We start from the raw sequence: 25596 nt of genomic DNA, 5'->3' as shown, positions 1-25596 counted from the left end.
ATGACATGAAGCTGGGAGGAGTGGCTGACACGCCAGAAGGCTGTGCTGCCATCCAGTGAGACCTGGACAGGCTGGAGAGTTGGATGGGGGAAAATTTAGTGAAATACAACAAGGGAAAGTGTGGAGTCTTACATCTGGGCAGGAACAACCCCGGGTTCCAGTATAAATTGGGGAATGACCTATAAGAGAGTATTGTAGGGGAAAGGGACCTGGAGGTCCTGGTGGACAACAGGATGACCGTGAGCCAGCACTGTGCCCTCGTGGCCAGGAAGGCCAATGGCATCCTCGGGTGTATTGGAAGCGGGGTGGTTAGTAGGTTGAGAGAGGTTCTCCTTTCCCTTTACTCTGCCCTGGTGAGACCACATCTGGAATGTTGTGTCCAGTTCTGAGCCCCTCAGTTCAAGGACATGGAACTGCTGGAGAGAGTCCAATAGGGTAACAAAGATGACTAAGGGAGTGGAGCATCTCCCTTATGAGGAAAGGCTGAGGGAGCTGGGGCTCTTTAGCTTGGAAAAGAGGAGACTTTCGAACCTGTATTTAAGTCACTTTTGGAGTGCTAAAACCCTGTTTCTCACCAGTTTAATAAAAGTTATTTTGGACCCTGCTGTCCCTTAAACTAACCTTGGGGTGCCTCCGTGACACTGTGTCTTGGAAAACAATTGAATCCCAAGGCACAAAATGACAACTGCTTGTTGACAATTTTTCCCCGTTGAAACATGACAAAAGAAACAATCAGTATCTGCACACTGTAATGACATTATGCTACCAATATTTGGTACTTACAGGACTGCCATAACTTACTGTTTTTTGTAGTAAAGACATTGCCTATTTCAGCTGTGTAGCTTAGGTCCAAACATACATTTGAACTGCACTCTTAGAGAGTTGTACTCTTAAAGCTGTGATTAGCACCTAGTACAGCCAGATTTTTGAAAGCCTTTTTTCCATATCCTGAAATTAAAAAGTAAAATTATAAGATAAATTGCTTGGATACAATTGCAGGGATGCTATGAAGCATACGTAAGTCACTACGCAGCTGTCACCTGCAATCTTCTATGACAATTTTGATATTTTGATAATTATTCTGCGTAGCTGTTTTTCATGTTTCCCACCCACTAAATCAATTCCAGAGTGATAGAAAGGAAGCTTCTGAACTCATAATTAGCTTAAACAGTCATGTAAAACAAGTAACACGATAGAAATTTTTCACATCTCACCGCTCTGAAGAGCCAGACAGGGTCTCGTTCAGACACATAGGTAACTACTTCTAAACATAGATGATGACTGATAGACGTTTGTAACTCATTCATAAAAGAAGCAAATTATTTGACATTTCTTTAAAAGAATTCCCATGCTTTTCTACAAGCTTGCACTCATGGTCACTAAGATACCTTGGAAGGAAGGAAGGAAGGAAGGGAGGAAGGGGAGGAGGGAAAGTATAAATATATTTAATAAACTACATAGAACATTTCTGAGCTAGCTTATTTCATAGAAAATGAATCCACAAAGACTTTCATAACAAAGTATGACCTCTTTGCTTGCAAATTAAACAACCACTTTAACCACAACCCAGTAAACATGTCCTGTGTTTCTCAGTTTCCCTCAGAGGTGCAAATGATGGGAATATAGAAGCTTTTCACTACACCAGCTGTAACTGTTGCCTAATCTTATGTGGTCAGATCAAATGAGCAACCTAAAAATTTCTAGGCTACGTTAATCTCTTGAGGCAATATTTCATGGAAAACTGTTCTATGACATTGCAAAACAAATACAGTTATTTTTCATATTTCTCTTGTAGAAAGCAAAATTCATTGATATTGTAAAGGTCATCTTGATGTATTGTTCAGACCATGACACAGAGTCTTATCTATTATATCGCATCTCAGCTGTGATTCCAACACTGGTCTGAACTACAGGGTACTCCTGAGATGCTGTGCCTTTCATTCATATCATCCAAGCTGATTTAACTCAGAATACCGGACAAAGGAAACTGATGAGAATCATCTTGCTGGGGCTAGTCAATACAGCATAAATATGCAGGGTGTAATGATCAGGGAATACCCGCTTTGCCTCAGTTCCGCACTGATAACATCAGGTTTTCTTGTGCAAAAGTAGAGCCCCAAGCAACAGGCAGTACAAGCTGCATAGGCTATGCAAGCAGCATAACTGGCTTCCAGTATCACAGAATTGCTGGATGGCTGAGGTTGGAAGGGACTTCAGGAGATCATGTAGTCCAAACTCAACCTGGCAGGTTCACCAAAAGCAGATTGCACAGGAATGCATCCAGGTGGGTTTTGAATATCTCCAGAGAAGGAAACTCAACAACCTCTCTGGGCGGCCTGTTCCAGTACTCTGTCACCCTCAAAGTAAAGGAGTTTCTCCTCATATTCAGATGAAACCTCCTGTGCTTCGGTCTGTGCCCGTTGCCCTTCATCCTGTTGTTGGGCATCACTGAAAAGAGTCTGGTCCCATCCTCTTGACATCCACCTTTGAGATATTTAGGCATTGATAAGATCCCCTCTCAGCTTTCTCTGCTCCAGGTTGAACAGGCCCAGCTCTCTCAGTCTCTTCTCACAAGAAAGATGCCCTAGGCACCTAATAATCTTCGTAGCCCACCGTTGGACTCCTTCCAGTAATTCCTTGTCCTTCTTAAACTGGGGAGCCCAGAACTGAATGCTCTACTCCAGATGCAGCCTCACCAGGGCAGAGTAGAGGGAGAGGATAACCTCCCTTGATCTGCTGGTCACACTTGTCCTAGTGCACCCCAGGTGCATTGGCTTTCTTGATTTGAAATACAACTTTAGCAGATGATGTCAAGTATCTACCTCTTCAGTTTTTGTTTGAGTGACCAATACCTCATCACTGCATATTGTCTAAGTGATTTCCACCCTTCAAGGACAGTCCTCCCATTTCTCACGTCTCTAACGCTGTCAGGACTTTTCTAATTACTGATGAAGTCTAATTTTCCTCTTGTTAGCTCTAGCTTTTGCCAAAAATGTTTTCTCTTAAATATCAGATTCATATTCCGTATTGCCCATTTCATCTGTATTTCTGTCTAGGTCTTTTGAAGGGTGTTGGAGGGAGAAGACTTACCCTGGCTTAGCAGCAGAATTTTACATAAACCTAGATTAAAATCTAGAGAGCAGCAAAAGCAAGGCAAAACCCAAACCAATCCAGCAACAACACCTCCCCGTGCCAACAGCCCCCCAGCATCCCTCAACCCACAGATAGCAGCTTCCCAAGATTTCTAATACCTACTTCACCCCTCCCATGTGTTTAGATTTTTCTTGTTAGTTTCCTTTAATGTGATTTCAAGGCTTGTCATTCCTCACCACAGGTGGGCTAACAATGAGGGAATAATTCTGTCATTTGCGAGGTTCTTTCTTACTGTTTACAGTTATAGAAGATAATTATCAAAGACTATCAGAATCATGCAAAAAATCATAATCTTACTGCTGTTAGATCTAATAAAACCTACAGAAGAAACTGTGGTAGCCGACACTAACAAAGCACCGAGCTTTGCCTATGATGCTCCCATGTGTTATATATGTATAGAACGCACACGGTCTCCTAAAACTCTTAAAAATTTATTTTTTGTAAATCCAGAGTGACTTGAGGGAGACATTCAAACAGCGGTGCAAAGGTCCTCCTCTTTCTGTTTCTTATTGCGTTTTCTTGGAGACATCCCAGAAGGTCCTACACACTTTGCTTTCAGCCTCAGTGGTAGGACTGAAGCAGCTGTTGACAATCTTGGCTGAAAATGGGAGTGGGGGAAAGAGGGTGAGGAGGGAGTTGCCTTCTCAGAGTGAAGCCTGCCATTGAATGGCCTCAGCTAAGCCCGATCACCTGGAAGAATTTATTTCTTGTCCAACAGTGTTTTAGCAGGTGTTTTCATGCTGGTGCAGACTGCTTGCACTGTATTTGCATGCATTTTAAATAATTTTATGTTATTTCCCTTACTGCATTTCTGTATGTCAGTCTCACTTCTCCTGTGCTTTCTGAAACCTCTTCACAATGACATAATCTTCAGGAGTACTGCCACCTGTCTACCTTCTTCTTCCTCAGCTTTTTAATTGGATAACACCCATCTGGACCTCAGTATTTATTGGTTGTGAGTCATTGCAATTCATTTACCACTTCTGTTTTACTGACCTCAGAATCATCCAAGGTAGGGAGCACACAGCCAGTTGAGGTAAGATTTTTTTTGCTGTCTTCTGCTTCTGGTAACTGAATTCAGAAACTATTAATGCGTCCTAGATAAAGATAAACTTCTATCTAGATAAAACTTCTACAAAGAGATATGTCTACACAGTGGTGAATCCCACATCTTTGGTTTTGCTCAAGACAGTTAACTGTATGGGTGTGAGGAGGAGAGGGTCGTTTTAGTAGTAGTTTTCAGTAGCAAAAGGTTACTTGTTTCATGAAATTAAACTTACATACATTTGTAATGTTCTTAATCTACTTAAGTGTAAAAAACACTGATAGTTTGACTTATCACCTCCTTTAGAGAGATAGGCCTCTGTTACCTTGGTATTTCTGTTCTCTAGAATCCTGGAATATGTTTCTTTTGAGGGTCAGCCAGCTAAAGATGTGAAGAAATAGAGTTAAAATATGAGAGACCGAATTTTTGTAAGTAGTTTAGAGCGACAACTAGGAATGCAGCATTATGGTGTCAGCCAGGATGGTGTTGAGCGCCTTCGTTTCCCGTGCCAATGCTAACCTCCGCTGAGCTGTGCACTGTGGGGTGCAATCTCGTATCGTAGCTGATCTAAAAATGTATGTGTTTAAGAGTCAGCTGTGTCAACTGCACCACTCAAGTTGGCATCATCTGCAGATCTGCTGAGGGTGCGCTCGATCCCGCTGTCTGTGTCATTGATGAAGATACTAAACGGTACGGGTCCCGGTATGGATCTCTGAGGGACACCACTTGTCACCGGTGTCCATGCAGACATTGAGCCGTTGACCGGTACTCTCTGAGTTTCTTATCCACTGAACGGTTCACCCATCACATCCATACCTCAAGAGCAGGATGTTGTGGGGGCCGTGTCAAAGGGTCGTCAGAAATCCAGACAGACGACATCTGTGGCCCTTCCTCTGTCCACTGGTGTAGTAACTCCCTCACAGAAGTCCACTATGTTGGTCAGGCAGGACTTCCCCTTGGTGCAGCCATGCTGGCTGTCTCAAATCACGTCCCTGTTCTCCCTGTGCCTTAGCATAGCTTCTAGGAGGATCTGTTCCATGATCTTTCCAGCCACAGAGGTGAGGCTGACAGGTTGGTAGTTCCTGGGCTCCTCCTCTCTACCCTTTCTAAAAATGGGTGCAGTGTTTCCCTTTTTCTAGTCCCCGGGACTTCACCTGACGGTCATTACTTCTCAAATGTCATGGAGGGTGGCTTGGCGAGTACATCAGCCAGTTCCCTTGGGAGTCTGGGATGGATCTCATCAAGTCCCATAGACTTATGTATGGTCAGGTTCCTCAAGCGGTCATGAAGCTGATCTTCACTTGCAGTGGGAGGGGCTTTGCTCCCCCACTCGCTGTCTTGCAAGTTCTTCCACTTGAGAAGTGTGGATATATTACCGTACAGTCCCATCCTATTCACTTATGGTATCAAAAAAATTTTAACTGTGACTGTAAAGGGTCAAGATGACAGATCTGGAGATTGTAGCTCTTCCTTAAGCCCTTGCAAAGGTAAAACTCAGCACAAATTACTGTTAGCTAGCCAGCTCATACGATACCCTTGTTCTAAGGAGTACAATTCTGATAGTAAGAAAGTAACTCTGTTCCCTTCAAAAAGCAGAGAATTAACAGTGGTAACAAATATTAACAAAAGGGGAAAAATAGATAGTAGGTGATTTATTCCTTCTGTCAAAGGAGAATTGCACCTTACTAAGTATTTTTTGATACTTACGGGAGTTTAGTTTTCGTGTCCAGATTGTTTGGTATTTCCACTAAGACTGCGGACCTGAGTGTGTATTAATGCCAGGTTTCTGCATGCTGTGAGCAGTGGAGTAGGACAGATTACAACATGGAAAAAGCATGACATCAAAGTCCCAGCAGGGAAGAATGTGTTAGGCACCACATGGCACAAATGCAGTTTGCCCCCTCGCACACACATACAGAGTTTTGACACAGATGATATGACCGGCTTGGGTTTTCTGTGAGTTCTACAAATTGTAGTCAGACCTCACACTCTCTGCACTACAGAATCAACTTTAAATCCTGATAAGCAAGCATCCTGTGTACTAAGTTCAGCCTACCAAGGTGTACAGCATTCATTATGTCCTGGGAGACAAAGAGCTGGCACACAGTTACGGCAAGATGGGAAACAGGTAAATTTAGTCTTTGTTTGAGAGAACATTACTAGAGTATTCTTCAGGGTTGTTGATAGCTTGCTCTTCCTGTAAGAAGCAGGAGTATCTGGGAAGTCTAAACCCCTTAAAAGGCATTTTGCTTACACCAACCTCTAAGACGACAGTTGTCTCCGGCACAACTCATTATCTCCACTTAAGAGACAGGTAGCATGGAAAGTGACACATTCACTCCATTTTCATTGGGACTAAAAAGCATCTGCCAGTAGTACTATAGTGAATATGTTTCATCCTTCCTGATGATGTCAAACGCTGCAACGGGCTTCCTCGAAAGGTGGTCGATACCTGACAGCGTTTCAGAAGCATTTGAACAATGCCCTTAGTAATAGACTCTCCCTCTCTTCTCCCTTTTTTTCTCTCTCTCCTCTCCCCACCCTGCGACTTGCAAGTTTATGAGGTTTGGAGTGTTGAATGAGGACTTGGTGCTGGTGCTGTGCTCGGGGAGTTGTTCTTGCAGCTCTCAGTGCCCAACCCCAGAGACACTGGAGGATTTTCCCCGGCCCTGCCAGGTTCAGGCAGCCGGGGCACCCAGGAGACAGCTCGCAGCAGCAGCAGCAGTGAGCTGGGCAGGGACACCTCACCCTGGGGAGCTGGGAGGGTTTCCTTCTGGAGGCACCTGGGCATTTCTACCACCCCTTCCTGGGCCAGCCGACGACTGCGGCTTCTCTTCTTTTTCCAGCACGTCATCAGTTGATGCAGCACCGGTGCGAGGGAGCGGCTCCACATCCCCAACTCCTCCCAGCCCACCGCAACAAGTGGACAGCATGGCCATGGAGCTGGAAGACCGCTGTCCCATCTGCCTGGACAGCTGGGACAAGGTTGCCTGTGTGACGCCATGCCTCCACCAATTCTGCCTCACATGTATCCTGCAGTGGGCAGAGACTAAGCCCGAGTGCCCGCTCTGCAAAGGGAGGATCGTCTTCATCAGACATTCACTGTGGGCAGATGACAGGCTCATCCAAGCCCTCAGCCCTCTACCTCCAGCATCATCAGTCATTGGCGACCAGGCAGAAGGAGCTCCTGGCCATCCAGCTGCACCCAGCCCAGCAGCAGCACAACCACAGCCTGTGGAAATGATGCCTGTTGCCTCCCAAGGATGGTCTCCCATGCCTGGCCTAGACCTCTCTAACAGCCCTGAAGGAAACAACGTGGGCGGCAGGCCCAGCACCTTAGCAGCTGTCCTGCTTTGGCATCCCAGCAACCCTCCCTCTGCCCTGCTTGCTCTCCCCTGGGAGCAGCAAGAGCCCCAGGAGGAGGCTGCGCCAGGTCCATCTTCTCCCAGCCGGGGCAGGGAACGCTCCCCTGGGGGAGCCACGGCGAGCCCCGAAGAGGAAGGCCGGCAGCCCTGAGGGCTCTTCTCCAGCCGCCAAGAGGCCACCCCACCAGCAGCACTAGAATGGCCCAGGCTCTGTCAAAACCAGGGTGGGCCAGCAGCTGGGTTTGTGCCAGCCAGCAAGGGCTCCTGGCACTCTAGGCGTGATTGTCAGACAGTGCAAGACAATAAAGTCCTGAAAACTGCAGAGTGTGTCTGGGTGTTACTAACAGTTCGGGTGGCGTTGCTGTCCCCACCTGCGCTGCTTCCTCCCCCTTTGCCTGGCCTGTGCCCACTGTTTCCTGAGTGGTCAAACACTGATCAGGCTTCCTAGAGGGTCAGCTGGGCCAATGCCCCAAGCCTGTCAGTGTTTCAGAGGCATTTATTTGGAAAATGCCCTTAATAACAGGCTTTAACTTCTGGTCAGCCCTGGACTGGTCAGGCAGTTGGATCAGAAAATCACTGGAAATTGCTTCCAACTGAACTATTTTATTTTCTGTTGTGTTCTATGTACTTCTTTCCTCTACATGGCAATGCTGTGTGAAAAGAACTGGAAATACTGCACGAGCAGAGACTAGCCAGGTCTGCTATGACATAGCTGTGGTACTTGCTCTGGAGTAACAACTTTTAAAATCTTTTTATCCTGTCTATTAGTATATCGAAAGTCCAAGAAGAAATGTGGAAGAATCAAACACACTTTAAAAGGGTATTAGCAAATAATAGGAAGGTATTCTGCAAGAAAGTAAGTTTCTTTCCTGGGTTCAGTGTGGATTCACACCACTCACGAACTAGGCCTTGTGAGCTTCAGCGAGAGCACACCACTCGTATTAGACAGCTGGCAACAGCATAATGCATTCTAATTCATGGTTACTAGTAAGAGAGACTGTCAGTTAAGGTGGATGGTGGATGAATAAATCAAAGTTATTTGTAGATGACAGAAAATGAAAATAGAGGGTTTCCAAGTGTTCTGTGTGAAATGAGTGTCAAAAATGTAAAGAACATTTTTTCCTGCTGCGTATCGCTGCTGAGTTTGGATTAATGCATATTCCATGTATAAGCAAGCTGTCCCTAGACAGCACTTTGGCCAGCTCCCTAATTCTGCCACTTATTTTCCAGAAATCCATTTGTTCCAACTCCCGTTATGTTGTTTTGTTTGTTTGTTCTTTGTTGTCGTTGTTGTTTTTTAATGAGCTCAACATTTTAATTCCAACTGTAGTAAGAGATTCTTTCTGTCGCCTCTAGCAAGATATTCTTGTCCTGGATTAGGCCTGACAGATTTCTCTGCTGAACAGGTGCCCACGTAGTAAATGTATGTTCTGGTTATTCAGTTGAGACTCAAAATACTCCATCTTTTAACTGACTGTATGATTAGATTTATTCTCAGTTGACTGCTCTGTGAATAAGAAGCAATGTATTTTTCACTGATACACAACATGAATTTAAAAGGACCCAGTTTTCACCAGCTAGGCTTTATAAGTAAGCTACTTTTTTAATACAATCACCAAGTTCTTATTAGATCCCTTTTTTATTTTCTCCTTTTTTTTTTTTTTTAACAAAACACTTTCATTGTAAAGATTGTATTGAATGATCTTGACTTAACGACAAATGGAATCGGTTTGAAAGCAGGATTTCATGATTTCCATTAGCCTGAAAGGAATCTTTAGGTATTTTCAAAATCTGAACAACGAGAGTAGCAGTTTTAGCACACAGGCTGATGCTTCCTCATAGCTTTATGGAAACCGACCTACGAGAAAGAGGTTCAAGACCATGCCTGAGACATCAGATGGGAAAGCTATGTAGCAGGGTAAAAGACAGAGTTATGCGATCAGGAACAGATTCATAGGCCACTAGATTAATACAATGGAGAAATATAATTCGCATGATACTGAAACAACCAATCTTAGGAACTTGCCATTCACCTGTTTAGAAGAATGTCACCCACAGAAACGACTAAAACGCATGCTATTAGCACTGTAGATTACATTCCAAATGGTCAGATTAAGATACATCACACATAGAAAGTTTGCAAACTACTTTAACTGTCAGATACTGACTTCAGCATGCATTCAGGTATTTTCCATGAAACTCCTCTTTCACTTGAAGAAGAAGAGCTTAGAAGCCTATGACAGGTTCTGGGGAGGATTAATTTGTTTGTTCATTTGTTGCAAGTTGAAAACTCAGTTTCTGCCTTCTGACTGGAGGCAAAAACTCAGCTGGTAAAAGTGTTTTAAAAGCCAATAAGGGGCAAGATGGCCATTCCTTACTCCCATCTGCAAATAAATTCATCTAGGTCTCAACCGGCAAAAAATAAGATACATCATCTTTATTCCAACATCTCTGTGCTTTTATGGTAAATCAATATCACAATATCTTCCCTTTTTTTCCTTTCTTTTCAGAAACAACAAAAAAAAAAAAACAAAAGAAAAAAAAGCAAACAATAGAGGGACATACAAACCCACATTTTTCCCTCATGGCTAAAAATTCTGAAACTTTGACATCATTAAAAGAAGTTAATGGATATATTGTGCAATGGAAGTGTTGCTCTTGCTGACTGCACTGAAATCAGCATTTCAAATGTTCCAGAGTCAGTGATATTCAGTACTTTTCATCATATGCTAAATGCATGGGAATTCACTGATGGACATTGAGAAATACCCTGAACTAGGACAACTGGAGCTTCTGGAATGGGTGAAATGCGTACTGTAGAGCAGAACTCAACGCAGTTGTGCAGCTAATTACAAATCTCTCGCATATTGCCTAGTTTAGCAACTTCACAGTCACACTGTACTGGCACAAGCATTGAGACAGAAGGGACCGGATCACGAGCAAAAGCTAACCAAAATCCACCAACAACCTGACCTTGCAACCTTCGATAGCTTTCTTGTACCTTCATTCATTACCTCTGGGCTGTTAAATCTGAAAAGTGACTGTGTAGCTAATACTGCAACATTTTGCTTCCATAATGTGAGTTAACCTCAGCAGGCAGCTCATCCCCATGCAGTCATTCGCTTACTCCCCTGCCCCAGTGTGATGGGAGAGAGAACCCGATGGGTAAAAGTCAGAGAAGTTGTAGGTTGAGATAGAGGCATTTTCAAAGGCAACGCAAAAGCTGCATGAGCAAACAAAGAAAACAAAGAATTTGTTTGCTGGTTCCCACTGACAGGCAGATATTAAGCCATTTCCAGGAAGGCAGAGCTGCATCGAGTTTTACTTGGGAAGACAGATGCCCTCTCTCCAAACGTGCCCCCTCCATCCCTCCCTCTTCCTCACAGCTTTTGTTGCTGACCATGACGTCATATGGTGTGGAATATCCCTTTGGTCAGTTGGGGTCACCTGTCCTGGCCACATCCCCTCCCAACTTCCTGTGGAGCCCCAGCCTACTCGCTGGTGGGGTGGTGTGAGAAGCAGAAAAGGCCTTGGTGCTGTGGAAGTACCGCGCAGCAATAACTAAAACACTGGTCCTTATTAACATCGTTTTGGTTACAAATCCAAAACTTAACACTATATAAACCACTGTGAAGCAAATTGAATCTTTCCCAGCCCAAACCATTATGTGTAACCTTTGCCATATAAGAAGCATATTGTCTGGAATTTAGGGACTAGTTATTGATGAATATTATTGTAGCCGACGGAAACAAAATAATTGGATTCAGTTAAGTCTCATGTTCTTTACTCTCTAAAACTTTGCTTTTACGCATAGGTAATAAAACGGGGAAATCACTTTCCTGTGTCCAACAGAGAAACCTGCATACACACACGTGTTCAGTGGGTCGGTCTGAGCCTGTGAGGAGGAACTTCTCTTTTGCTAGTTTTATGCACAATGACAGACTATAGAGGACTTGCACAGCCTCGGGTTTCTGCCATGCTATCTGTAGATGTTTTTGCCACAAGTTTTCAGTAAAAAGTCTTTCTGAAACAAGTGCAGTAATTCATGCGAATACCATAGACGAAAGTAATTTCACACCTTTAGCCACCCTGGATATATAATTTTATGAGGCAGCTATCAGATGATGACCGCATATAAACTCTTGTGTCAAGAAAATTCTCGTCTGTACCTAAAGTATTAGTACACTATGTTTTATCAAGTGTACTGTATTGAAGCATGAGATGTGAATTAACACAGGAGGAGGACTTCCAAAAATTCCAGTTCTCAGGTAACAGTAGCAGAAGCGGTAAAAAGAGTATTCTCACTTTATTGTCCTACAGAAAATGTTATTGGTATTTACAGCTTGTACTCACATTTTCTTTTAATGCACCTTCAAATAGCTTGACAAAGGTTAAGATACCAAGTTATACTTAGCTGAATATAATGCAATGATATTTCTAGAGTGTTTTTAACCCTCTGTACTCATGAACGGGAAAGTCAACATTACCAAAGGCCTCGGCCATAGCATATCATATGTGCGAGATGTTACTCCACATTTACCCACAAAATTCTGAATGAAAAGGAAAGCAGACATTAAATGAGGGAATTACATCCCAGTATTTCTAAACCAAGGCACGTGCAATCAGTCAGATTGCTAGTATTTTAATCGAAAGTCTCAATGTTTTCAATACTAATAAAGCGTCTGCAGATAATTTTAAATTTCCATCCATATTTTTAAAGGGAAAAAATCTGAATGAAAATACTGTTCCTGGGATGCATCTATGCTTTGGAACGACTGATCACACAAAACACGTCAATCCTTTAAAATCCACAGTTCCTTACAATGTTTCTATTTGGCCTGAGAAAGAAAATATTTTGAAGATTTACAATTTTATATGAGTATTGAAGATGCATGAAATTGCCATTGAAATTAACATTTCAGACATGAAATTCAAATAGCAGAGCCACCTGAGGCCTTTATTTAAGATCCTAGAGTCCGTTAAATGAAGTGAATATCCATTTTGGATAGAACAATCACAGGTAGATCTTTTGCGTCTTACAAGTCCATCTGGCTTCTTTCAAATTCAGTACTAATTTTTGTCTGTACATACCAAGGGAAGGTATAAGGCTTTTAAGAGACAACGATTTCTAATACATTTCCCCCTTCTACTACCATAACTTCAGTAAGTTATGGGCAACTGATATAAGAAAAAATAGCCACTTTAGGGTCTGTCCTGTCCACCGTTGGCAACAAGGACACGGTCCTCAGCAGGCAATAATCAACTTTATCCTTACTCACTTCACTGTCAGTCCTTAGTTAGTCCTTATTCTAACTGCAAGACCCACCCTTTTACTTGCTCATGACTGGAATGAAAAGTGTCTCATTGACATCTTTCCCTTTCCTCTGGGCCAGGTGCTGGCATACAGACAGAAGCTGACCTACAATCATATGAACAGCCATAATGATCCCAACAGGACTGCTTTTGGAGTACACTGATAGTTAGCATGAAGAAAAGTGGCAAGAAATGAAGCTTTCTGAATAGTAACAGCCATTACTCTGTGACCTCAACTACGCATCCCCCTCCTGCCTGGTCTCCACCCAAATGTGTCTTTTAACGCCTATCTAAATCTGAAACATGGACGAGTGGACACAGCTTCTTGTTCTTCCCAGAAGAATGGTTGCTCCAAATCTAGAAGACGCTGGTTTTGGTTTCCCTGTTCTCCTACCAGGGCAATGGTGTAACTGAGCTGAAAAAGAGTTTTCATGGCTTGTTGCAAGATTTTCACAATTAACCTTTTATCAACTAACCCTTTATTGCTGAAAGGAACGGCGTCTTAAAGCAGTGTCAGCAGTACACTGCCATCAGTTTTCCTGATTCCGATTTCTGCCAGATCACCAAAGTGTGCCAACAGCTACTAAATACAGTTGCTTGGTGACCTCAGAGCTGAAGTCTAGGCATGAAACTAGGAAACATCTTTAAAGCAATTCTTTTAACATCATCCAGACCAACACAGTTTAGTTGGTTGCAAAAACCTTTAAGCCAAAATCTTACGTTATGCAACTGTGCCCCAAACAGGTGCTCCAGTAGCAGAGATATTCAAAGTCGGTTATTTTCTTGAACTGAATCTCTAAGTGGTACCTAGATCCGTATGAGCCAACAAAGAAAAGCAAAGCAATTATATTGATGAATCTTTCTGTAAAGTCTTTAGTTCTGACAAACAGAGTCACAGAATTTCTCAAGTGATTTCAACATGCCATAAAAATCAGGATCTCCTGAAACGTGAGGTGACTGGTGAATGTGGTGACCATCTCCTTAGGCAAAGAGTGATCTGTGAATATGGTATTCCTTTCATGAACAGCTCCTCCCATCCCGATCTTCTTTTTTTCGCCCCAGTTTTAGACAGGCACAAGCACTATTTTTGAATGAGGCAGACATGCCTTAGGATGTACTGCCAAAAATAACGGAAAGCATGATACGGTGGAATGATATAAAATGATACCTGAAATGTTTTAGAAAATCATAAAATGCGAAGTTGCACAGTTCTCAGTCATCACCAACTACTGCAGCTGCTAAGACATACTTGAGGAATCTGAGGATTTTTTTTTTTTTCCTTTTTCTGTGGCGTCCCACAGACATCTGTCTTTAGGAAACTTTGTTTCTAGTATCAACAGTTACAGCCCATGGAATGAGCCAGGAAGCAGCTCCTGTGCATTCAAAAGGAAATTAAAAAGATGACAAAATTCTGCTGACAAATTCCCTCACAAGACTTAATTGTAGAGTGAAGTGTAGCACCTTAAAGGTTTTTTGGTAACTCTTCCAAATATAATTTGTAACCCTGACTTGCTTTTTGCACAGCAGGAAGCAGAAGAGAACTACAACAGGGGTCTGAAATGTCGCACCATGGGCACAAACCCAAGGAGTTTCCTAACCACCATTAGGCAGACCCCACTGAAGCTGTACAACATGCTATGTGAAAAGAAGTGTCCATAGCACTCCTTTCTCCTGGCCTCTCCTTTAAAGACAGACGGGAAACCACAGATCAGCTGGACCATGAATTTTGGAAAGCAAGTGTCTCCTGTTCTCATAACCAGAGTTATTTCATACTGACTTGGAAGCGGTCCTGTAGCTGATCTAACACAGAGTCAGAAAGTGTGATGAAAAGACAGGTTTCCCCCATGCTGCTGTTTCCCTGGAGGAAAAAAGCTAGGGAGTTTCCATGTAATTTTCTGACCCGGGAGAACTGTGCTGAAAAATGGTGAATAGTAATGGATTCACCTTTACCTCACCTTTTATTTCAGTTTTATTTCAGTAGTCCCGAGATACAGGAATTAGATCTTTATAATCTTACAAATAAAGTTGGAAGATAATCGGTAAGATATTTATAATTCCTCTGAAGCAGATGCTATGATTAATGTACGTTGTCTATGCCTGTGATACCACGGATTGACTCAGCACTATTGTCAGAAATTCAGTGTAGCAGAAATAGGATTGCAGAAAAGCTTTGTAGCACTTTTGAGTCTCTTGCCTGAAATCACAGCTTCTGTTTCAGACTTGCAAAGAATTTCAAGAAGACATATCTGGGACTGAAACTGCAAAGTGTGTACCATTCCTCCTCAAACAAAGAATGGATAATCAATATTGGGAGTACTGTAAATAAACGAAGGATTCCTACAGTATATTTCCTCTCACTGTAATAGTATTTGCGTGCAGCTTGTAATATTTATCCCAAACAGAGAAGTTGTCTGCAGTGAATTTTTGTACACACAGGGCAAGGAAAGATACAAAGCAGGTTTATAAGCAATCGAGAAATTCACACTGGCAATAAGCCAGGTTTCCAACCTGAAGGATATACGTAGTATATTAAACTATTCTTTTGAGAGAGGATGAACAATTTGACAAGTTAAGCTTACTGGTAAATACCTCTAAAATGAAACCTTGCTATTTTTGTAATAATGCTTTTAATTATAGTAAGGGAAATAGTTAATGAACTCAAAGTAAACTTGTGGAATTCTTGAATAATGTAGTCTGGAAATTCAGTAACTCCTCAGGTTTTGTCATACCAGACATCACTTCTGAGAAATAATCTCCATTCCCAGTAGTATTTGAAGCCCTAAGAGACTGGTTCATTTTGCAAATATAAGGTTAAGAAAGAATTTAGATTGTATATTACTTATGTTTTCTAAGAAAAGTCTTACTAGCCTTTGAAATTCTCTGGAAAGCTAAAATGAATTCCAGCAATGTTGCTGGGGTCGACTGAGAACTGGCTGAAGGGAAGAAGCCAGAGAGTCATGGTCAATGGGGTGGAGACTAGTTGGAGGCCTGTATCTAGTGGAGTGCCTCAAGGGTCAGTACTGGGAGCAGTACTATTCAATATATTCATCAATGATTTGGATGAGGGAATAGAGTGTACTATCGGCAAGTTTGCTGATGACATGAAGCTGGGAGGAGTGGCTGACACGCCAGAAGGCTGTGCTGCCATCCAGTGAGACCTGGACAGGCTGGAGAGTTGGATGGGGGAAAATTTAGTGAAATACAACAAGGGAAAGTGTGGAGTCTTACATCTGGGCAGGAACAACCCCGGGTTCCAGTATAAATTGGGGAATGACCTATAAGAGAGTATTGTAGGGGAAAGGGACCTGGAGGTCCTGGTGGACAACAGGATGACCGTGAGCCAGCACTGTGCCCTCGTGGCCAGGAAGGCCAATGGCATCCTCGGGTGTATTGGAAGCGGGGTGGTTAGTAGGTTGAGAGAGGTTCTCCTTTCCCTTTACTCTGCCCTGGTGAGACCACATCTGGAATGTTGTGTCCAGTTCTGAGCCCCTCAGTTCAAGGACATGGAACTGCTGGAGAGAGTCCAATAGGGTAACAAAGATGACTAAGGGAGAGGAGCATCTCCCTTATGAGGAAAGGCTGAGGGAGCTGGGGCTCTTTAGCTTGGAAAAGAGGAGACTTTCGAACCTGTATTTAAGTCACTTTTGGAGTGCTAAAACCCTGTTTCTCACCAGTTTAATAAAAGTTATTTTGGACCCTGCTGTCCCTTAAACTAACCTTGGGGTGCCTCCGTGACACTGTGTCTTGGAAAACAATTGAATCCCAAGGCACAAAATGACAACTGCTTGTTGACAATTTTTCCCCGTTGAAACATGACAAAAGAAACAATCAGTATCTGCACACTGTAATGACATTATGCTACCAATATTTGGTACTTACAGGACTGCCATAACTTACTGTTTTTTGTAGTAAAGACATTGCCTATTTCAGCTGTGTAGCTTAGGTCCAAACATACATTTGAACTGCACTCTTAGAGAGTTGTACTCTTAAAGCTGTGATTAGCACCTAGTACAGCCAGATTTTTGAAAGCCTTTTTTCCATATCCTGAAATTAAAAAGTAAAATTATAAGATAAATTGCTTGGATACAATTGCAGGGATGCTATGAAGCATACGTAAGTCACTACGCAGCTGTCACCTGCAATCTTCTATGACAATTTTGATATTTTGATAATTATTCTGCGTAGCTGTTTTTCATGTTTCCCACCCACTAAATCAATTCCAGAGTGATAGAAAGGAAGCTTCTGAACTCATAATTAGCTTAAACAGTCATGTAAAACAAGTAACACGATAGAAATTTTTCACATCTCACCGCTCTGAAGAGCCAGACAGGGTCTCGTTCAGACACATAGGTAACTACTTCTAAACATAGATGATGACTGATAGACGTTTGTAACTCATTCATAAAAGAAGCAAATTATTTGACATTTCTTTAAAAGAATTCCCATGCTTTTCTACAAGCTTGCACTCATGGTCACTAAGATACCTTGGAAGGAAGGAAGGAAGGAAGGGAGGAAGGGGAGGAGGGAAAGTATAAATATATTTAATAAACTACATAGAACATTTCTGAGCTAGCTTATTTCATAGAAAATGAATCCACAAAGACTTTCATAACAAAGTATGACCTCTTTGCTTGCAAATTAAACAACCACTTTAACCACAACCCAGTAAACATGTCCTGTGTTTCTCAGTTTCCCTCAGAGGTGCAAATGATGGGAATATAGAAGCTTTTCACTACACCAGCTGTAACTGTTGCCTAATCTTATGTGGTCAGATCAAATGAGCAACCTAAAAATTTCTAGGCTACGTTAATCTCTTGAGGCAATATTTCATGGAAAACTGTTCTATGACATTGCAAAACAAATACAGTTATTTTTCATATTTCTCTTGTAGAAAGCAAAATTCATTGATATTGTAAAGGTCATCTTGATGTATTGTTCAGACCATGACACAGAGTCTTATCTATTATATCGCATCTCAGCTGTGATTCCAACACTGGTCTGAACTACAGGGTACTCCTGAGATGCTGTGCCTTTCATTCATATCATCCAAGCTGATTTAACTCAGAATACCGGACAAAGGAAACTGATGAGAATCATCTTGCTGGGGCTAGTCAATACAGCATAAATATGCAGGGTGTAATGATCAGGGAATACCCGCTTTGCCTCAGTTCCGCACTGATAACATCAGGTTTTCTTGTGCAAAAGTAGAGCCCCAAGCAACAGGCAGTACAAGCTGCATAGGCTATGCAAGCAGCATAACTGGCTTCCAGTATCACAGAATTGCTGGATGGCTGAGGTTGGAAGGGACTTCAGGAGATCATGTAGTCCAAACTCAACCTGGCAGGTTCACCAAAAGCAGATTGCACAGGAATGCATCCAGGTGGATTTTGAATATCTCCAGAGAAGGAAACTCAACAACCTCTCTGGGCGGCCTGTTCCAGTACTCTGTCACCCTCAAAGTAAAGGAGTTTCTCCTCATATTCAGATGAAACCTCCTGTGCTTCGGTCTGTGCCCGTTGCCCTTCATCCTGTTGTTGGGCATCACTGAAAAGAGTCTGGTCCCATCCTCTTGACATCCACCTTTGAGATATTTAGGCATTGATAAGATCCCCTCTCAGCTTTCTCTGCTCCAGGTTGAACAGGCCCAGCTCTCTCAGTCTCTTCTCACAAGAAAGATGCCCTAGGCACCTAATAATCTTCGTAGCCCACCGTTGGACTCCTTCCAGTAATTCCTTGTCCTTCTTAAACTGGGGAGCCCAGAACTGAATGCTCTACTCCAGATGCAGCCTCACCAGGGCAGAGTAGAGGGAGAGGATAACCTCCCTTGATCTGCTGGTCACACTTGTCCTAGTGCACCCCAGGTGCATTGGCTTTCTTGATTTGAAATACAACTTTAGCAGATGATGTCAAGTATCTACCTCTTCAGTTTTTGTTTGAGTGACCAATACCTCATCACTGCATATTGTCTAAGTGATTTCCACCCTTCAAGGACAGTCCTCCCATTTCTCACGTCTCTAACGCTGTCAGGACTTTTCTAATTACTGATGAAGTCTAATTTTCCTCTTGTTAGCTCTAGCTTTTGCCAAAAATGTTTTCTCTTAAATATCAGATTCATATTCCGTATTGCCCATTTCATCTGTATTTCTGTCTAGGTCTTTTGAAGGGTGTTGGAGGGAGAAGACTTACCCTGGCTTAGCAGCAGAATTTTACATAAACCTAGATTAAAATCTAGAGAGCAGCAAAAGCAAGGCAAAACCCAAACCAATCCAGCAACAACACCTCCCCGTGCCAACAGCCCCCCAGCATCCCTCAACCCACAGATAGCAGCTTCCCAAGATTTCTAATACCTACTTCACCCCTCCCATGTGTTTAGATTTTTCTTGTTAGTTTCCTTTAATGTGATTTCAAGGCTTGTCATTCCTCACCACAGGTGGGCTAACAATGAGGGAATAATTCTGTCATTTGCAAGGTTCTTTCTTACTGTTTACAGTTATAGAAGATAATTATCAAAGACTATCAGAATCATGCAAAAAATCATAATCTGACTGCTGTTAGATCTAATAAAACCTACAGAAGAAACTGTGGTAGCCGACACTAACAAAGCACCGAGCTTTGCCTATGATGCTCCCATGTGTTATATATGTATAGAATGCACACGGTCTCCTAAAACTCTTAAAAATTTATTTTTGGTAAATCCAGAGTGACTTGAGGGAGACATTCAAACAGCGGTGCAAAGGTCCTCCTCTTTCTGTTTCTTATTGCGTTTTCTTGGAGACATCCCAGAAGGTCCTACACACTTTGCTTTCAGCCTCAGTGGTAGGACTGAAGCAGCTGTTGACAATCTTGGCTGAAAATGGGAGTGGGGGAAAGAGGGTGAGGAGGGAGTTGCCTTCTCAGAGTGAAGCCTGCCATTGAATGGCCTCAGCTAAGCCCGATCACCTGGAAGAATTTATTTCTTGTCCAACAGTGTTTTAGCAGGTGTTTTCATGCTGGTGCAGACTGCTTGCACTGTATTTGCATGCATTTTAAATAATTTTATGTTATTTCCCTTACTGCATTTCTGTATGTCAGTCTCACTTCTCCTGTGCTTTCTGAAACCTCTTCACAATGACATAATCTTCAGGAGTACTGCCACCTGTCTACCTTCTTCTTCCTCAGCTTTTTAATTGGATAACACCCATCTGGACCTCAGTATTTATTGGTTGTGAGTCATTGCAATTCATTTACCACTTCTGTTTTACTGACCTCAGAATCATCCAAGGTAGGGAGCACACAGCCAGTTGAGGTAAGATTTTTTTTGCTGTCTTCTGCTTCTGGTAACTGAATTCAGAAACTATTAATGCGTCCTAGATAAAGATAAACTTCTATCTAGATAAAACTTCTACAAAGAGATATGTCTACACAGTGGTGAATCCCACATCTTTGGTTTTGCTCAAGACAGTTAACTGTATGGGTGTGAGGAGGAGAGGGTCGTTTTAGTAGTAGTTTTCAGTAGCAAAAGGTTACTTGTTTCATGAAATTAAACTTACATACATTTGTAATGTTCTTAATCTACTTAAGTGTAAAAAACACTGATAGTTTGACTTATCACCTCCTTTAGAGAGATAGGCCTCTGTTACCTTGGTATTTCTGTTCTCTAGAATCCTGGAATATGTTTCTTTTGAGGGTCAGCCAGCTAAAGATGTGAAGAAATAGAGTTAAAATATGAGAGACCGAATTTTTGTAAGTAGTTTAGAGCGACAACTAGGAATGCAGCATTATGGTGTCAGCCAGGATGGTGTTGAGCGCCTTCGTTTCCCGTGCCAATGCTAACCTCCGCTGAGCTGTGCACTGTGGGGTGCAATCTCGTATCGTAGCTGATCTAAAAATGTATGTGTTTAAGAGTCAGCTGTGTCAACTGCACCACTCAAGTTGGCATCATCTGCAGATCTGCTGAGGGTGCGCTCGATCCCGCTGTCTGTGTCATTGATGAAGATACTAAACGGTACGGGTCCCGGTATGGATCTCTGAGGGACACCACTTGTCACCGGTGTCCATGCAGACATTGAGCCGTTGACCGGTACTCTCTGAGTTTCTTATCCACTGAACGGTTCACCCATCACATCCATACCTCAAGAGCAGGATGTTGTGGGGGCCGTGTCAAAGGGTCGTCAGAAATCCAGACAGACGACATCTGTGGCCCTTCCTCTGTCCACTGGTGTAGTAACTCCCTCACAGAAGTCCACTATGTTGGTCAGGCAGGACTTCCCCTTGGTGCAGCCATGCTGGCTGTCTCAAATCACGTCCCTGTTCTCCCTGTGCCTTAGCATAGCTTCTAGGAGGATCTGTTCCATGATCTTTCCAGCCACAGAGGTGAGGCTGACAGGTTGGTAGTTCCTGGGCTCCTCCTCTCTACCCTTTCTAAAAATGGGTGCAGTGTTTCCCTTTTTCTAGTCCCCGGGACTTCACCTGACGGTCATTACTTCTCAAATGTCATGGAGGGTGGCTTGGCGAGTACATCAGCCAGTTCCCTTGGGAGTCTGGGATGGATCTCATCAAGTCCCATAGACTTATGTATGGTCAGGTTCCTCAAGCGGTCATGAAGCTGATCTTCACTTGCAGTGGGAGGGGCTTTGCTCCCCCACTCGCTGTCTTGCAAGTTCTTCCACTTGAGAAGTGTGGATATATTACCGTACAGTCCCATCCTATTCACTTATGGTATCAAAAAAATTTTAACTGTGACTGTAAAGGGTCAAGATGACAGATCTGGAGATTGTAGCTCTTCCTTAAGCCCTTGCAAAGGTAAAACTCAGCACAAATTACTGTTAGCTAGCCAGCTCATACGATACCCTTGTTCTAAGGAGTACAATTCTGATAGTAAGAAAGTAACTCTGTTCCCTCCAAAAAGCAGAGAATTAACAGTGGTAACAAATATTAACAAAAGGGGAAAAATAGATAGTAGGTGATTTATTCCTTCTGTCAAAGGAGAATTGCACCTTACTAAGTATTTTTTGATACTTACGGGAGTTTAGTTTTCGTGTCCAGATTGTTTGGTATTTCCACTAAGACTGCGGACCTGAGTGTGTATTAATGCCAGTTTTCTGCATGCTGTGAGCAGTGGAGTAGGACAGATTACAACATGGAAAAAGCATGACATCAAAGTCCCAGCAGGGAAGAATGTGTTAGGCACCACATGGCACAAATGCAGTTTGCCCCCTCGCACACACATACAGAGTTTTGACACAGATGATATGACCGGCTTGGGTTTTCTGTGAGTTCTACAAATTGTAGTCAGACCTCACACTCTCTGCACTACAGAATCAACTTTAAATCCTGATAAGCAAGCATCCTGTGTACTAAGTTCAGCCTACCAAGGTGTACAGCATTCATTATGTCCTGGGAGACAAAGAGCTGGCACACAGTTACGGCAAGATGGGAAACAGGTAAATTTAGTCTTTGTTTGAGAGAACATTACTAGAGTATTCTTCAGGGTTGTTGATAGCTTGCTCTTCCTGTAAGAAGCAGGAGTATCTGGGAAGTCTAAACCCCTTAAAAGGCATTTTGCTTACACCAACCTCTAAGACGACAGTTGTCTCCGGCACAACTCATTATCTCCACTTAAGAGACAGGTAGCATGGAAAGTGACACATTCACTCCATTTTCATTGGGACTAAAAAGCATCTGCCAGTAGTACTATAGTGAATATGTTTCATCCTTCCTGATGATGTCAAACGCTGCAACGGGCTTCCTCGAAAGGTGGTCGATACCTGACAGCGTTTCAGAAGCATTTGAACAATGCCCTTAGTAATAGACTCTCCCTCTCTTCTCCCTTTTTTCTCTCTCTCCTCTCCCCACCCTGTGACTTGCAAGTTTATGAGGTTTGGAGTGTTGAATGAGGACTTGGTGCTGGTGCTGTGCTCGGGGAGTTGTTCTTGCAGCTCTCAGTGCCCAACCCCAGAGACACTGGAGGATTTTCCCCGGCCCTGCCAGGTTCAGGCAGCCGGGGCACCCAGGAGACAGCTCGCAGCAGCAGCAGCAGTGAGCTGGGCAGGGACACCTCACCCTGGGGAGCTGGGAGGGTTTCCTTCTGGAGGCACCTGGGCATTTCTACCACCCCTTCCCGGGCCAGCCGACGACTGCGGCTTCTCTTCTTTTTCCAGCACGTCATCAGTTGATGCAGCACCGGTGCGAGGGAGCGGCTCCACATCCCCAGCTCCCCCCAGCCCACCGCAACAAGTGGACAGCATGGCCATGGAGCTGGAAGACCGCTGTCCCATCTGCCTGGACAGCTGGGACAAGGTTGCCTGTGTGACGCCATGCCTCCACCAATTCTGCTTCACATGTATCCTGCAGTGGGCAGAGACTAAGCCCGAGTGCCCGCTCTGCAAGGGGAGGATCGTCTTCATCAGACATTCACTGTGGGCAGATGAAAGGCTCATCCAAGCCCTCATCTCTCCACCTCCAGCATCATCAGTCATTGACGACCAGGCAGAAGGAGCTCCTGGCCATCCAGCTGCACCCAGCCCAGCAGCAGCACAACCACAGCCTGTGGAAATGATGCCTGTTGCCTCCCAAGAATGGTCTCCCATGCCTGGCCTAGCCCTCTCTAACAGCCCTGAAGGAAACAACGTGGGCGGCAGGCCCAGCACCTTAGCAGCTGTCCTGCTTTGGCATCCCAGCAACCCTCCCTTTGCCCTGCTTGCTCTCCCCTGGGAGGAGCAAGAGCCCCAGGAGGAGGCTGCGCCAGGTCCATCTTCTCCCAGCCGGGGCAGGAACGCTCCCCTGGGGGAGCCACGGCGAGCCCCGAAGAGGAAGGCCGGCAGCCCTGAGGGCTCTTCTCCAGCCCCCAAGAGGCCACCCCACCAGAAGCACTAGAATGGCCCAGGCTCTGTCAAAACCAGGGTGGGCCAGCAGCTGGGTTTGTGCCAGCCAGCAAGGGCTCCTGGCACTCTAGGCGTGATTGTCAGACAGTGCAAGACAATAAAGTCCTGAAAACTGCAAAGTGTGTCTGGGTGTTACTAACAGTTTGGGTGGCGTTGCTGTCCCCACCTGCGCTGCTTCCTCCCCCTTTTCCTGGCCTATGCCCACTGTTTCCTGAGTGGTCAAACACTGATCAGGCTTCCTAGAGGGTCAGCTGGGCCAATGCCCCAAGCCTGTCAGTGTTTCAGAGGCATTTATTTGGAAAATGCCCTTAATAACAGGCTTTAACTTCTGGTCAGCCCTGGACTGGTCAGGCAGTTGGATCAGAAAATCACTGGAAATTGCTTCCAACTGAACTATTTTATTTTCTGTTGTGTTCTATGTACTTCTTTCCTCTACATGGCAATGCTGTGTGAAAAGAACTGGAAATACTGCACGAGCAGAGACTAGCCAGGTCTGCTATGACATAGCTGTGGTACTTGCTCTGGAGTAACAACTTTTAAAATCTTTTTATCCCGTCTATTAGTATATCAAAAGTCCAAGAAGAAATGTGGAAGAATCAAACACACTTTAAAAGGGTATTAGCAAATAGTAGGAAGGTATTCTGCAAGAAAGTAAGTTTCTTTCCTGGGTTCAGTGTGGCTTCACACCACTCACGAACTAGGCCTTGTGAGCTTCAGCGAGAGCACACCACTCGTATTAGACAGCTGGCAACAGCCTGATGCATTCTAATTCATGGTTACTAGTAAGAGAGACTGTCAGTTAAGGTGGATGGTGGATGAATAAATCAAAGTTATTTGTAGATGACAGAAAATGGAAATAGAGGGTTTCCAAGTGTTCTGTGTGAAATGAGTGTCAAAAATGTAAAGAACATTTTTTCCTGCTGCGTATCGCTGCTGAGTTTGGATTAATGCATATTCCATGTATAAGCAAGCTGTCCCTAGACAGCACTTTGGCCAGCTCCCTAATTCTGCCACTTATTTTCCAGAAATCCATTTGTTCCAACTCCTGTTATGTTGTTTTGTTTGTTTGTTCTTTGTTGTCGTTGTTGTTTTTTAATGAGCTCAACATTTTAATTCCAACTGTAGTAAGAGATTCTTTCTGTCGCCTCTAGCAAGATATTCTTGTCCTGGATTAGGCCTGACAGATTTCTCTGCTGAACAGGTGCCCACGTAGTAAATGTATGTTCTGGTTATTCAGTTGAGACTCAAAATACTCCATCTTTTAACTGACTGTATGATTAGATTTATTCTCAGTTGACTGCTCTGTGAATAAGAAGCAATGTATTTTTCACTGATACACAACATGAATTTAAAAGGACCCAGTTTTCACCAGCTAGGCTTTATAAGTAAGCTACTTTTTTAATACAATCACCAAGTTCTTATTAGATCCCTTTTTTATTTTCTCCTTTTTTTTTTTTTTTTAACAAAACACTTTCATTGTAAAGATTGTATTGAATGATCTTGACTTAACGACAAATGGAATCGGTTTGAAAGCAGGATTTCATGATTTCCATTAGCCTGAAAGGAATCTTTAGGTATTTTCAAAATCTGAACAACGAGAGTAGCAGTTTTAGCACACAGGCTGATGCTTCCTCATAGCTTTACGGAAGCCGACCTACGAGAAAGAGGTTCAAGACCATGCCTGAGACATCAGATGGGAAAGCTATGTAGCAGGGTAAAAGACAGAGTTATGCGATCAGGAACAGATTCATAGGCCACTAGATTAATACAATGGAGAAATATAATTCGCATGATACTGAAACAACCAATCTTAGGAACTTGCCATTCACCTGTTTAGAAGAATGTCACCCACAGAAAC

Source organism: Patagioenas fasciata, chromosome Z, assembly GCF_037038585.1.
Source record: "Patagioenas fasciata isolate bPatFas1 chromosome Z, bPatFas1.hap1, whole genome shotgun sequence".
NCBI lineage: Eukaryota > Metazoa > Chordata > Aves > Columbiformes > Columbidae > Patagioenas > Patagioenas fasciata.
This window is presented reverse-complemented; position numbering follows the sequence as displayed.